The sequence below is a fragment of the Vombatus ursinus genome, unplaced genomic scaffold, assembly GCF_900497805.2.
Source record: "Vombatus ursinus unplaced genomic scaffold, bare-nosed wombat genome assembly UNPS02012758.1, whole genome shotgun sequence".
Lineage (NCBI taxonomy): Eukaryota > Metazoa > Chordata > Mammalia > Diprotodontia > Vombatidae > Vombatus > Vombatus ursinus.
In genome coordinates this window covers 1,226,540-1,241,059 of record NW_020952536.1, presented here as the reverse complement: position 1 = coordinate 1,241,059, position 14,520 = coordinate 1,226,540, and positions in this window count along the sequence as shown.

The following is a 14,520-nucleotide window of genomic DNA, read 5'->3' as shown; positions in this document are numbered from 1 at the left end:
TACTGCCCCCTCCACTTCACTCCATCCTAGGTCCTTCCTCACTTCCCCGCTCCTGCCTGGAGGGCGTGCAGCGCCCTGACCTCCACCTGCTTCCCTGGGGCTTCCACCTCCCCCTACCTGTCTATCTGCCTCTCCCCGAGGCCCGGCTCTCTCCTCTGTGGCGCCCCCATCCACGCTTCCTCGCTCCAGCCCGCCGGGGGTACAGTAGCCTGCCCTCCACCTGCCTCCCTGGGGCTCCCCTGCCCACCGCGCCCACCTACTCCTCACCTCCCCAACACACACCTGGGGGGGGCCCTGGACCCCTCCATTCCCCTCCGGCCCTCCCCTCTCCGGCCTGCAGGGGGCGCGCGGCGCTCCCCCTCCCTCCCTCCCTGCTCCCCGCCAGGAGCTCCCCCCGTCCGCCCGCCCGCCCGCCCCCCTCCTCCCGCCTCCTCCTTCTCCCTCCCTGAGCATCCTTGGGCTCGAGGTTGCCATGGGGACAAGGTGGGGGAGAGCCCGGGATGGCGCGCGCCTGGGCTCGCGCCGCCGCCAAGCGGGGCCGGGCGAGGAGGAGCGAGGGCGGGCGGGCGGGCGCAGCAGCAGCAGCAGCAGCGGCAGAGGCGGGAGCAGCCCAAGGAGCGCAGGCAGCGAGCGGGAGCGGGAGCGGGAGCGGGGGGCCGGCGGCGGCGGCTCAGCCAGCCCCTCTGAGCCGGGCAGCTGACGCGCATGGCGGAGACAGCGGCGCCTACCGATGGAGCTAGAGGTGAGGCGCGCCCTCCCCTTGCTGCCTGGTCCCCCCCCCCACCCCCCCACTCCCCTCCGCCTCCTCCTCCTCCTCCTCCTCCTCCTCCCGCTCCCCCTCGCCGCCCCTGCCCGTGCGCCTCCCCCCCCCAGCTCCATTTAAAAATCTTTAAAACTTTGCATATTAATATCCGCGCTTTGCATAATCTGCCCCGCGCTTTATTGATTGCAAAGCGGGCTTAATGCAGCCGGCGCGGCCCCCGTGGCTGGGAGAGCTGAGCCGGGAGCCGGCGAAGGCGCCTCGCTCCGGCTTCTCCCCCCCCCACACCCAGCCCAGCCCCGCTTCTCCGCCTCGCCGGGGCGCCGCTTTTTGGGGCGCGGGGGGGAACGGGGGGCAGCCCCTGCCCGGGGCCTCCGGGACCGGGGCGGGGGCGGGGGGGCCGAGGAAGGGGGCAGAGTCGGGGGGGGGGGGGGGGGGGGGGGGGGGGGAAAAGGGGAGCAGAAGTGGGGGAGAAGCGGGAGAATTGGAGGAAGAAGGCAGAGAAAAGAGGGGAGGATTGGCTGAGAGGAGGGAGAAATAAGGGGAGAAGGGAGAAAATTAGGGGGAGAAGGGAGAGAAAAGGGAGAATCGGAAAAGGGGGAGAATTAGGCAAAGGGGGGAGAGGCAGAGAAATGGGGGAAGAAGGAAGGAATTCGGAGAAGGGAGAGAGAAGGGGAATGGGGAGAGCAGAAAGGGAAGAAAAAGAGGATGGGAAGAAGGGGAGGATGGAGACGATGAGAGCCAGCGATGGTCGGGAAACAGGGGGGCTGGGGGGGGAGGAATAGAAAGAAAGAGGGAGACTGAAGGAGAGAGGGAGTGATGCAGACGGGGGCTTGAAGGCAGAGGAAGAGAGGAAGGGATGGATCTGGAGAGAAAAGGAGAGTGAGGACAGCGGGAGAGATGGGAAGGCTAGGGCGACAGCCGAGGCAGAGAGAGCCGAAGCCGGAGGGAGAGAGACACCGGGAGAGGAGAAAAGGAAGGGGGGATGGAGGGGGAGAGGAAACAGGAGAGAAAAAAGAGTGAGGGGCGCTCGGAAAGAAAACAGCAAGGGGAGGGAGAGACAGAAGAGGGGGACTGGAGAAAGAGAGGAAGGTCTAAAAAAGAAGGGATGGTGGAGAAATGGAGGGAGGGAAGGGGAAAGGGGGAGGGTGGGAGAGAGAAAAGGGGGGGAAGGGAGAAGGAGAAAAGGAGGGAGGGAAAGAAAGGGGGAGATGGAGAAAGAGGCGGAGAGGGAAAGAGAAAAGGGGGATGGGAAAGGGGAGGTGGTGGAGGGGTACTCTAAAACAGTAGGAAGAGGGGGTAGGAAAAGAGAAAAGAGGGAGGAAGGAGAGGGGATAGGAGAGTGGATATGTAAGGGGGACCAGCTCCCCAAGGCAGAGGAAGGGGAGGGGACCAGGGATGGCCAGTCTGGACTCAATAAAACCCCAGAGCTTGACTGGACAATAAAGAGACAAGGGTCTCTGCCCTCCTCTAGTCCCCTCTTCCAGACTCCCTCCCAACTGGGGAGTTTGGGGGGGGGGAGGTTTTTAAATCTTTATTTAAAAAAAAAAAAATCCCTGTATAAGAATAAGGAAATGGGGAGGAAGGAGGCGTAAAAGGGAGAATGGAACTGGGGAGAGATTGGGATGTGTGGGGGTTGTCTCTTGTATAGGTTATTCAGTGGGTCCACTAGAGGGTATTTGGGGGTCTGGGCTGTTTTCCAGTGAGGGGTTTTCTCAATATTGAGGAAGGCATTTATCATCTAAGAGTCTGTTTCCTTCTTGGTGGGTAGGAATTGGGTGCTTTGTACTTAGTAAGCACTTAATAAATGCTGTTGGAATTGAATTATACTGTTGGGGGTGCTGTGATTTAAAAAAAACGAGAATATCAAAGGATATGGAGGGGGCTGTTTCCCCTTTCCCAGATAAATATATATATATGTATATATATATATATATATATATATATATATATATATATATATATATTCCAGTGTGTGTGTGCGTGCGTGTGCGTGTGTGTGTGTGTGTGTGTGTGTGTGTGTGTATGCTATCTGTGAGGGGGGATGCTGTCCTCCCTTTAAAGAGGTACCAAGGTATATGGGGGGTGCTACTGGTTTCTACTTAACAGGAGTATTGATGGGAGGGAAGTATGTGTAGGATTTTTTTTTTCCCTTTTACCTGACTGTGAGGGTGGATGAAAGTATTAGGATGTGAAGGGAGGTGGGGGTTGGGTCAGTGTATACTCAGGTTGTTTAGGGGTGTAGGAGGGGGTAACGAGATGTAGAAAGGGTTAGTCAGAGAATAATGAAGGTGTTCCTAGTGGGTGGAGGTGTGAGGGGAAAGCTAGGTTATTTGTGTGACTAAGGGTGTGTGAGGGGACATGTGGGGTGTGACGTGTCCAGGTGTGTGGGGTGTGTGTGTGTGTGTATATATACCAAGGAGTTATCCACAGGGTAAGGGGGTATTTAGGACATGTGTGAGGTGATGTTTCCAGGGTCTTTGGGATGTGTGCCTGTCTGCTTATCTCTGGGGCATCAGGGCATGAATGTGTGGATATGTGTGTGTGTGGGGGGGTATTATCAGTCCTACTCAGAAGCCCTTTTAGGTGTGTTTTCTGATGGAGGAAAGGAGGGGGTGGGGACTGGAAAGAATGAGATGGAGGGGACAGGAAGGAGAGTTGTGGTAGGTGGAGAGAAAATCAGGGCTTAAGGGTGAGAGAGAGAGGTATCTGGAATGTGGGAGCTGGAGCAGGCCTGGCTGGGGGGGGGGGGGGGGTGGGAAGAACCTGCTGCTAGGGGGAGTCCCTTTGTCCAGAGGGAGAAGAGAAAAGTTCTTGGCGAGCCTGGCCAGGGCCCTGTCACATCCCTCCCCGACAGGTTTCCTCCCTCTACTGCCTTGAGATCTCCCCTTCTTAGCCCTTCTTTGCATCACCCCCTTTTCCCTCTATTCCTCCTTAGCACCCCTTTCTTCTCACTGGCCCCTTTCCTCCTTACTGTTCCCATCACCTATCACTGCAATTTCCTCTCCTTTCTCCCTCTCTCTTTTTCTCTTGCTATCTCATCTCTTTCCTCTCTATCACTCAGGCTCTGTCTCTGTTTTTCTCCCTTAGACTTTGTGTCTCTTTTCTCTTCCTCTCTCTCTCTCTCTCTCTCTCCCCCTCCTTCCTTCTTTCCCTCCCCTCTGATGGTTGGTCTCTTCTTCATTCTTCCTATCTCCTCTCTCTCTCCTTTCCTCTCTCCTCTTTCTGACCCCCCACCCCCACCTTGAACCATCTTGTACAAGTGATTGATAGATGAGACCCAGAACATTGCCCTAGCCCTTCTCTGGATGTGCCCCAAGCACCACTGTTGCTGTCTTGGGTCTTGGGCAAGAGGGCATAGCTCAAGAACGTATTTCCTTTGGGTAAGGACCACTTGCCTGGATCCTTTCCCAGGAGCATTTGTCTGATGTTTATGGGAACTCAGCTCATTCCCAATGAGAAGCCAAGAAGCCAAGTTAACCAGAAGGGGCCACAGGAAAAAGCACTGGTCCCTTCCTGGGCTGAGGCTAGGTGGTCTAGGAGAACACAGGTTACAGAGAGGGGTGTACACATATGGCCATGAATTCAGGGTTATGAGGACAAGAGAGGGCCATGACTTTGCCCATTCCCATCCAGAAGTTGGGCTGGGCCATAGAGGTATGGGGCAGAGGGGACTCCCAGATACACGTTTGCAGAGGGATTACGGGGCAGGTGGGTGGGTTCGCAGACAAATGAATTCTTCATCCCTATCTAGAGGCCAAGGTGAAGCATAGGGGCCTGGGGCTATTCAGAGTATTGGTTTGGCCATAAGGAAATGAGGGGGTGAGGGGCTCACACAGAGGCATCCCCAGGGAAATGATCTCAGGGATTTGAGGCCAGGAGACTCATATACAAGTCAGCTTGGCATCCTCTAGCCGCCATGGCAGGATTCGGGAGCATGAGGAAGAGAGAGATTCACTAATAGGAGTTCATGGATATATGGACTCATCCCAGTGGGGAACCTCGGGGGGGTTGATTCAGATGCAGGGCGGGCAGGTATGCTAATGGGATTCCGCTGGAAAGTTAGCTCGTCTCCATTAAGAGGCAGGGGTTTTGGAGGCAGGGGGCAGGTGGGTTAATTTGGAAAGAACAAGCTAAAAGGGATTGTGGAAAGAGCTGATATGTGGGGCCGCTGAGCCTGTGTAGGCCAGGTGGGCTGGCTCCAAAGGTTTAATCCAGGGCTCTGCAATCCCTTCCCCTCCAGCTGAGATGGCTGGGAGTCCTGTGTAGGGCACAGGGGGCCATGTGGAAGGCCTGTGAGTCCAAGGGCTGTGTTCTAAGAGGCTCAGGAGTGTGTGTAGTATTTGTGTCTGTAGGGGGTGGGGAGTGGGTCGGCAATGGGAGTCGGGGAGGCTTGTAGTCGGCTGTCGGCAGTGGCGAGGTGTAAGCAGGCTTCTCTGCTATGTGAGCATGAAGGGAGCAAGGGCAGGGTTTTCCTCAGTGTTTGTGTGAAAGGCGTGATTGGTCCACAGAAGGGATTCTGTGTATCCCTAAGTATGTGTGTGTATGTTAGAGACATGCACAGACAGAGACAGATATACACATGCACATGCTATGCAAACGTGTCTCTGCTTTTGAGCCTCTGACCACCTCTGATGGAGTGTATGAGTGTGTGTCCACATGTGGATGAGTGTGTGTGTCTGCCACTCTGACTTTGTGTACACTATGTGTGTCTGAGTCTCAGTGTTGGGATTCAGGATGTCTGTGCTGCATCCAGGGCTGAATTTTCCTGAGGAGCACATAAAAGAAGTGGACATATGTGTGCCGTATCTGAAGAAGGCACACGTGTGTGTTTATCTTGAATCCATGTGCCACATGAAGAGTTGTTTGGGGTGGCCAAGCCTCAGTGCATCAATGAAGCTGCGTGTGTGTGTGTGTGTGTGTGTGTGTGTGTGTGTGTGTGTATGTGTGTGAGACACAAAGGTGTGTTTCAAGCACCTGGGGCAGGTGTAGCATACTGGACAACTCTTGGGGTGGCTGTCGTACCCCGAGCCTCTCCTTTTTCCAGTTCCTGATGCTCAGAGAGATGTTTCTACTTTTGTTTGCACTCCCGGCGCCTCCCGTACTGTCCCCCTCCCTCTTCTTTGTCCAATGTGGGAGATGTCTGCCAAGTCGTATTCTCAGTGGGCACATAGAGGTGGCCAGTCACCCCTCCTGATCTGACCATCAAGACACAAGACCTTGTTGTCCTACTTAGGGCTCTGGACTTCATTCCTGTGTAACTTTCCCTAAGTCCCTTCCTGCCCAAGTTTTTTTCCCAGTTCTGACATTCCCTGTTCTAAAGCCCTCCCAGCTCTGACATTCTCTTTTCTAAGGACCCGCCCAGCCCTGACATTCTCTGTTCTAAGGGCCCTCCCAGCTCTGACATTCCCTGTTCTAAGGGCCCTCCCAGTTCTGACATTCCTAGTTCTAAGGGCCATCCCAGCTCTGACATTCCCTGTTCTAAGGGCCCTCCCAGCTCTGACATTTGTAGTTCTAAGGGCCATTCCAGCTCTGACATAATAAGTTGTGTGTTCTAAGGTTCCTCCTGGCTATCAGTCTATGTTCTAATGTTTTGTGTTCTAAAGGCCCTTCTCGATTTGATCCTCTAGAATTCTATGATGTTCTCTAGGTGTGTCTCAGAACAGGTTAAGAAACATTGATTCTCCAGGCCCTGCTTCAGGTCTGTCTTCTCCCCGGCTCTGCCTAGCCACCTTCTTTCCCCTGGGCTCAGTTTCGCAAGGCCCTTCAACCCTATCTCATCTACTCTGATTCTTGGCCCTGGGAGCAAGAGTGGGTGAGGACTTTTCTTCTGTTGTATAAATGGAGGAAAGCAGACAGAGCCCCTGGCCAGGGCTGTTCCAAGACCACACAGTTAGCCCCCCGGGACCAGGGCCATTCTAACTGAGTCTCAAGGCCAGTGAGGACCAGAATGAACCTTGGAGTCTTCTGTCATGCTCCCTCACTATTCAGGAAGGTGTGAGCTACAGCTCCCCAGACAGCCAGCTACCTGCCCATGACTTCACTCCTCACTGGCTCTAGCCAATCTCTAGCCACTACTGTCTCTCCCTCTGCCCGCCAAGGGATAACTTCCTTCAGTTGTATCCTGAGTCTGTGTGGTTACAGAAACACGGGATTTAATTAGAGCTGCAATGCATCTCAGAAATCATTCGGTCCAGCCCCTCTGCTGTTTAAATAGAGGTGACTGAGGCCCAGACATGGGCCACTAACTTGTTGGTAGCCTCAAGCTGGTGGGGAAGGGGAAATGGGAGGCTTGGCCAGAGATGTCCCTTATTTCCTCTTCCTTCAAGGCCCAAGGTATTCTGGGCCAGCGCTGGAGGTCTCCTTCCCCAGGTGACACCCTGTCCCCTCCCAAAGTGGGATCACTTCCATGCTGTTTCTATCCCATCAGACACGGAGTCTTAGAAAGAAATGTCCGAGTGGGAGAGGAGGCAAGGGAATCTGGCACAGAACCAGGCTCAGGCCACTTTGAACTGTTCCCTACTCCTACTGTACTAGGTCTGTATCCCAGAGTTGTTGAGAGCAAGGCAGAAAGAATGACAACTCTTCTCCTCTTTGCCCTCTCCAAGGCACGTATGACCTCCTTAGAGGGTGAGGGAGGCCGGTTTAATCTCCAGGTTCAAAGGCCATCCTTTCCTCTTCCTTTGGGTTGGGGTTTCATTACACATGGCCGAGGTGTCTGCATTACTAACCCTCCACATCCATGAGATGAGGGCCTGCCTAATCAATGTGCGTCTGCCTCCCCCAGCGCACCTCTGTTTCTCTTTCTTTGTGTCTTTCTCCTCCATCTCATCTCCTGTCTTCCTACTTGTTTCTCTTCCTTCTTCCTCTCCTTCCTGTGTCTCTTTTTCTCTCTGTATCCCTCTGTCTCCTGTTTCTTTCTTCTCTGTTACTTTCTCTTTGTGAGTTGTCTTCTCCCTCTACATCCCATCTCTATCAGGTTCTGGTTCGTCCCTGTGTGTGGGATAGTATTCATTCATTCAATAAGGATCCTACTGGTCGGGCTGGGCCTGGGCTTCAGTCTTGGCAGGCCCCTTTTTCTGCATGAGGGTGAGGGAACGAGTCTTCCTACATACCTGGGTTGCAGATTTATGCAAGTGGGAGTGGAGAATAGCACAGGTCGGCCTGGCTCTGGGATTCCTCAGTGAGGGCAGGCCTGGGTTTCTTTTTATACCTGCCTTCGGGCCAAGCTCCTCGTGGGCACGTCCAGTGGTCCTACCAGCCAGAAAGTCCTTGACAAGTTCCCACAGGTCGCTGGCTCTTAGGACAGGCTTCCTAAAGAAAGTGCCTCTAGATCTGGGGCTTAAAGGGCCTTTGGGATTTGGGTCAATTGAGGGAAAGATGTTTGGGGGCAGAGATAGGCCTGGGACATTTAGGGACTTGGGAGGCTGGCTGACAATGGGCCCTGGAGGCTTCAATGCTAGGATGAAGGATTTGGAGTAGACCTGATGATCAATAGAGAGACATTCTGGAGTCTACATACAGACGAGGCAGCATCATCGAATAAATAGCCTCTGGTGGACTTAGAGACCCCAGCTTTGACACTCGCTCACTCTGTGTAATTTCCCCCACTGACCTTGCCACCCCAATTTCCTTACTTGTAACATAAGGGGCCCTGATTAGATCGTCTCTAAGGCACTTTTCAGCTCTTGAGATTCTGTGATGATGGATGTGGAAGAATGTGGAAGACTCGGGTCCTAGGCTGGCTGTGTGACCTTGGGCAAGGTCCTACCCTTCTCTGAGCCCAGGGTGCTTTCTCTGCCAAACAAGGCGGCCATGTGTGATGGTTTCTAAGGTCCCTTTGACCCCGGTAGCCGGCCATTTTAAACCTCAGTCGTCCACGTGCGCTTGGGTTTGGAGCCTTGGACAAATCCTTTCTTCTTTCAGGCCTAACTTTCCTTTTCTATACAATGAGGGGCTTGAACTAACTTGTCTCCCAGATCCTTTTGAGAGACCATGTGGTGAAGTAGATAGAGTGCTGGACTTGTCATCAGGAAGACTCCAGAGGATGTAAGCCAGATGTCTGAGTCATTCATTCCAGTGGGAGAAATGGGACTGGGTATGGAGTTCCCCAGGGAGGGTAGGTCCCTTCCCTACCTGGGACCTTCCCCTAATTCCTACCTCGTACTAGCTGCATGACTCCAGGCCATTTCATTTCACTGGGCCTCAGTTTCCTCATCTGTAAAATGTGATGTCTAAGGTCCCTTCTAAAATCTGTGATCCTGTGATTCTTTCCATCTCTGCTCTATGTTTTAAGAAACATCCCAACTCTTTCATTCTGGGTTCTATGTTCTAAGGGCCCCTCCAGCTCTCGATCTTATCAGCACTATCATAGATGTAAGTCTTCTGTTTAAACAGAGGTGGACACACATGGATAAAAGCCAAAAGACTGACCCTCATACTGCTCTACACCTGTCCATTTCATGTAGACAGAAACCACAAAGGAAGGAATGCTGACCCCAGGAGTCAGCAAACTAAGAGATAGATTTGGCCCACTGTCTGTTTTTGTATGGCCTAAATGGTTTTTTACATTTGTAAATAAAGTTTTATCTTATTTTAAAATGGAAAAACATTTTAGATTTCTGGGCTTCAGGCTGGGCTTGGCCTGCTGGCCATAATGTGCCAACCCTTATATTAGAGTATTAGTAGAGAAGAGGTCTGATTGGCCTAGGTCTAAGGATCTCCCCCAAAGCCAGTGCTCTTCTCTCCTAGGTAGGCCCCTTTTATCATATGGCAGAGATTTGATGGAGGAGCTATAACGTACTCCAAACCCTGGCCTGGGACCCATACCCTCCAAAGAGACACACGTAATGCCCATGAGGCTTTGTTACATCCACAGCCATAGGAAATAGAATAGGAGAAGGAAACCCTGGGCTTTCCTATGAGAATTAGGGAGACTGTTTTTGCAGCTACCCTTCCCAATAACACATCACGGAGTTAGGGTCCCCTTTTTTTCCCCTCATCCTCTCCCACACAAGCACACATTTTGGTCAGAGGGAAATCCAGGCCTTCAGACCCCATCAGTGTCATGTACCTTAAAGAAGGAGTACAAATTCATGCTCACACATATGTATACACAAACTCACATGCATGTACACCCAGACACAAAGGCATAGGCCACTCTAGTGTACACAGCTATGTAAACACACAAGTATAGACATACACTCAGGTTTCATGCTATACACAGGGACCCACAAACACAGATCACACTTGTACATACAGAGACACAAAAACCCACATGTAGGCCCCCCTAACACACAAAGGCTCTCACATTCTGTATTCTATAACCTGCCTACTGCCCCCCAGGTTCTCTAACTACCAGTCTGAGAAGTAGCCCCGAATCCCTGCTGGATCCTGAGGTAGGGTGAACAAAAGCTCTGGGCTGAGGGTGACTGACTGGGATGGGTCTGCCCCAAGGTAGGCAGGAGGTGTCCAGAACCAGCCCTCCTTCTTCCCTGGAGGCTGAGACAAGGCTGGGGGTGGGGGTGAAGTCCACACCCAGACTGGACAGCTGGGGTGGGGGAAGGGAGAAGGGGGAGGCAGGCTGTGTGTGTGTGTGTGTGTGTGTGTGTGTGTGTGGCTAATTGGGTGTGGGGGGGCATTTTACCGTGGGTGTCCTGATGAAGCCTGAAATCCTTGCATCTCTGTGTGTGCCTGGGTTGGTGTGTGTGTATTGTATCATATTGATACTATGTACAACTATGTGCCTGATGCTTTCTGGTGTCTGTCTATCTACCGTTCTCTGTGTGAGTGCATCTGGAGGATTTGTTATGTGTTTGTCTGTACGTGTCCAGTTACAGTGGCATACCTATATAGAACACATGCACATGTGGACGTGTGTGTGTGTGTGTGTGTGTGTGTCCCTGGGCCTCCTGGTGCCTTTCCATGTGTGTTGTGTGTCTGTGAACACATCCCGGGGGGGGGTGGTTGTCCCAGGGTCACCTAGATTTTGAGTGTGTTCGGGCCTGGATCGGGGCCTGCAGACGTCGGCACATCTGGGAGTCTGGGAGGCAGAGCCTTTGTGTGGCCATCGTTAACTTGGTGCCTGGGGGGAGGGGGGAGCAGTTCAGAAGGATGGTTGGACGCTTGTCCACCACAGGGCCTCTGTCTGAATGTGTGTGTGGTGATGGAGGGGAGGCGGGGAGTGGTATTTTTCTGGGGCCCTTTCTGCCTGGATCTCCCCGTGTCTCTGGAGCCCTTAAGATGTGTCTGTATTTTTACACATGGGTCCACCATCATTTAGGGTCTGGGTGACTCCCTGTCTTTCTATGCGAACCTACATCTTTGACAGGATTTGAGGGGTTTATTCCTGCCTGCCTTTTCGTCTTGACTGGTGTCTCTGCATCTGTCCACTGATCTCTGAGCCTTTCATGATGTTTCTGTTTTTAAAGGTGGTTCCAGGTCTTTCTTTTGGGGGTTGGGGCGAAGTCTCCCTGGCTATTAGCGTATCTCTTTATCTGTCAGTCTACTCTCCATATTCAGGCTGTTCCTGAGTCTTTTGGGGTGTTGACGTGACTTTTAAGGGGTGCCCTTGGTTTTGGGGGCATTTCTCAGGGGTGTCTGAGTCTTTGTTTCTGTGTCTTTAGGGGGGCCTGCGTGTCTTTCTACTCTGCACTTTTCAGGACATCTCTATGAATTTCCAGGGGTCTCCCCAGCTTTCTGCCTCACTCCTCTTCCCATGGGGAGGTCTCTGCATTGTTTGGTGGACATCTCTGAGTGTCTTAGGCTGTCTTCACCCTTTAGGGCCCTTCTGTTTGTGGCTTCACAGCTGCTGGGCTATCTCAGCATCTCCCTTTATGGGTGGAGGGGGCTTTTGTCAGATGCAGGTAAATGACGGACTTGCTTTGTGTTCCCGCAAGAAGGGCCACTCAGGGTCTGCCAGGCATGGATGGTGTCTAGTTCCCCCTACCCTGCAACCCACCCCCTTCCCTCCTCCTCCTCCTCCTCCTTCCCCCATGACCTCTGCTGCCTGCCAGCCCAGAATACATATTTATCAGAGAGTCCACGGGGGCTGCCCTTCCCCCACTGCTCCCCTCAGGGCCCAGGCTGCCCGGCTGCAGAGAAATTAACCCTGTGACACGGGAGAGCGGCTGACACCCGCCCTGCCCGCTGTGACACGTGTATATGAACGCACACGCATATACACGTGTGGAAGGCCAGCACCAGGGTCGGGGGCTCTCAGCCTCACTAGCCAGGCAAAGGACAGAGAAAGGTGTAACACACACACACACACACACACACACACACACAAACTCACGGAAACCAACCCCCACCTACAGAATGGGACGTGCAGACATGGTCACAAAACATGATGTGGGCTGCTCTATACATGAAGGAGACCACAATTGCACACAGGGATGCATGGTGGACATGTGGAGAAATATGCATGTGCCTATACACCGACCTGTAATGGACCACACAGAACATACATGTGGAATGCACAGAAAGGTCCATGTGGGAATGACCGCACAGAAATGATACTCACAATGGGCCACACAAAATCAGGTGCAGAAGATGAAACACGCAGAAAAATACATCGGAGGGTTGTGTAGAAAAATGCACCCATGAGGGAACACTCAGGAATACGGATATGTGGAGGAAAACATGGAAACGCACACACGTTGTGGATTGAATAGAAACCCACAGCTTGTGGACCACACGAGAACGTGATAAAAAAAGTTATGCCTCCATGTGCTGAAAGGTATAAGGTTGCTCCTGTCTCCCCAATTGCTTTCCTCAGTCCCCTTCCACTGTCCCCTCAGGGTGCAGGGAGGCGGGTGAGGTGCCCAGCCTGCCCCTTCCCTCTCTAGCCAGCCTTTGGCCCCACGGCTGTCTGCCCATCAAGCTCAGAGGAGGGGGAGCCCGTTGGGGACCTGGCTGGTCAGAGAGGGCCTCCTGGAGGAGGGGGTGCTCTAAGGGCAGGGGGACGGGCTATGGCCCTCTCCTCAAAGATCCCGGGGGGGGGGGACCCTGTGCCAGAAGTAGGGCCGGGGCCTCCCTGGCTCAGCCTGTCCAGTGGAGCCTCCCTCTCCAGTTCTGACTTCGGGCTCCTTCCTGAGCCTGCTTATCGATAGGTTAAGTGGCGGGGTCAGGGTTATTGACCATCCGATTAGGAGCTTGTCAGATCAATTCCCCCTCTGTCTCCTCCTTCTCCTCTCTTCCCTCCCTCTCTGCCTCCCACCTTCTCCTTGCTTGGTCAGGGAGCTCCCGATCACTGGTCTCTTTAGCCGTGGTCCCATCCCGCCCCCCTGTGGGGGCCAAGCCCTGTCCCTGCCCCACACCCCCCATCCACGCCTCCCTGCCATGCCCTCGTCCTGAGATAAAATCACAGACTGTCGCAGTCCAAATGAACCTGGGTGATTGTTGAATCCAAACCGTCATGTTACAGGTGGGAAACACTTGAAGCTCAGGGAGGGGAAGGGACTTAGCTAAGGTCACACAGTGAGCAAGAGGCCTGAGATGAGGACCCAGGCTTGGTGATGTCTGGACCAAGCCTCTGCCTGGAGCAGCAGGACTGAAAGGGGAAGCCCTGTAGAGCCCCACTGAAGGAGGAGACGGGAGCCCATTGAGTCACTGGGCAAGGGTGCAGACGCTGTCCTTGCCTCTCCACGTGACCCAGCAAATCCTTTCCTTTCTGTAGGTCTCAGTTTACCCTCTTTTAGCTACAGCCTCCAAAGCGTGAACATTCCACGTTCTGCTGCCATCCCGCTGCCTAATGTCTGTGCCCTCTGTTTCTACTCTTTAATCTGCATGCTCCCCACAAACTAGGCCCATGATCAGCGTTTGCTGAATGGAATTGGAACCAAACATTCTACACTCTGTGCTTTTCCAGCTTGGATATTCTGTGGTGCTCTGACTTGCTGTGTGATTGGAAACACGTTCTTGTCCCTCTCTGGGCCTGCTTCACCTTCTGTAAGACAATGCATTAGACTAGACTGTCTTTCGCTTTGGCATCCTACATGATGACGTTCTCTGTTCCAAGGTCCCTCCCACCTCTAGCGTTCCATGTCCTATGGCCCGCCACCCCGGCTCTGTCATCCTTTGTTCGAAGGTCCTTCTCAGATCTGACGTTCTATGCTCTCAGGGCTCTCCCAGACCTGCCATTCCCTGTTAAAAAGGCCCTTCTAGCTTTGACATTTTCAGTAATAAGAAGGTCCCTCCCAGCCCTGACATTCCCTGTTCTCAGTGCCCTCCCAGCTCTGACATTCCCTGTTCTTGGGGCCCTCCCAGCTCTGACCTTCCCTGTTTTAAGGGCCCTCCCAGCTCTGATATTCCATGTTCTAAGGTCCCTCCCCCCTCTCGGGCACCCCATGCTCTACGCCCCCCCCCCCAGCTGTGTCATCCTGTGTTCTAAGGTCCTTCTCAGATCTGACATTTTATGTTCTCACTGCTCTCCTATCTCTGACATTCCCTGTTCTAAGGTCCCTCCCAGCTCTCACAGTCTGTTCTAAGGTCCTTTCCAACTCTGCCATTCCCTGCCCTAAGGCTCCTCCCAGCTCTGACATCCCCTGTTCTAAGGGCACTCCCAGCTCTGACCTTCTCTCTTCTGCTTTCTGAGTTGTATGTCCTGCCATTTTGTGCTTCCTGCCATGCTGTGTGACTTCAGGGAAATCTCTTTGCCTCTCTGGGCCTCAGTTTCTCCCCCTTGGTAACACAAGGGTCTTGGACTGGAAGACTGAGAGCTGGGGAATCCCCAGCCCCCCTGCTCCCCCCCAGCTGCC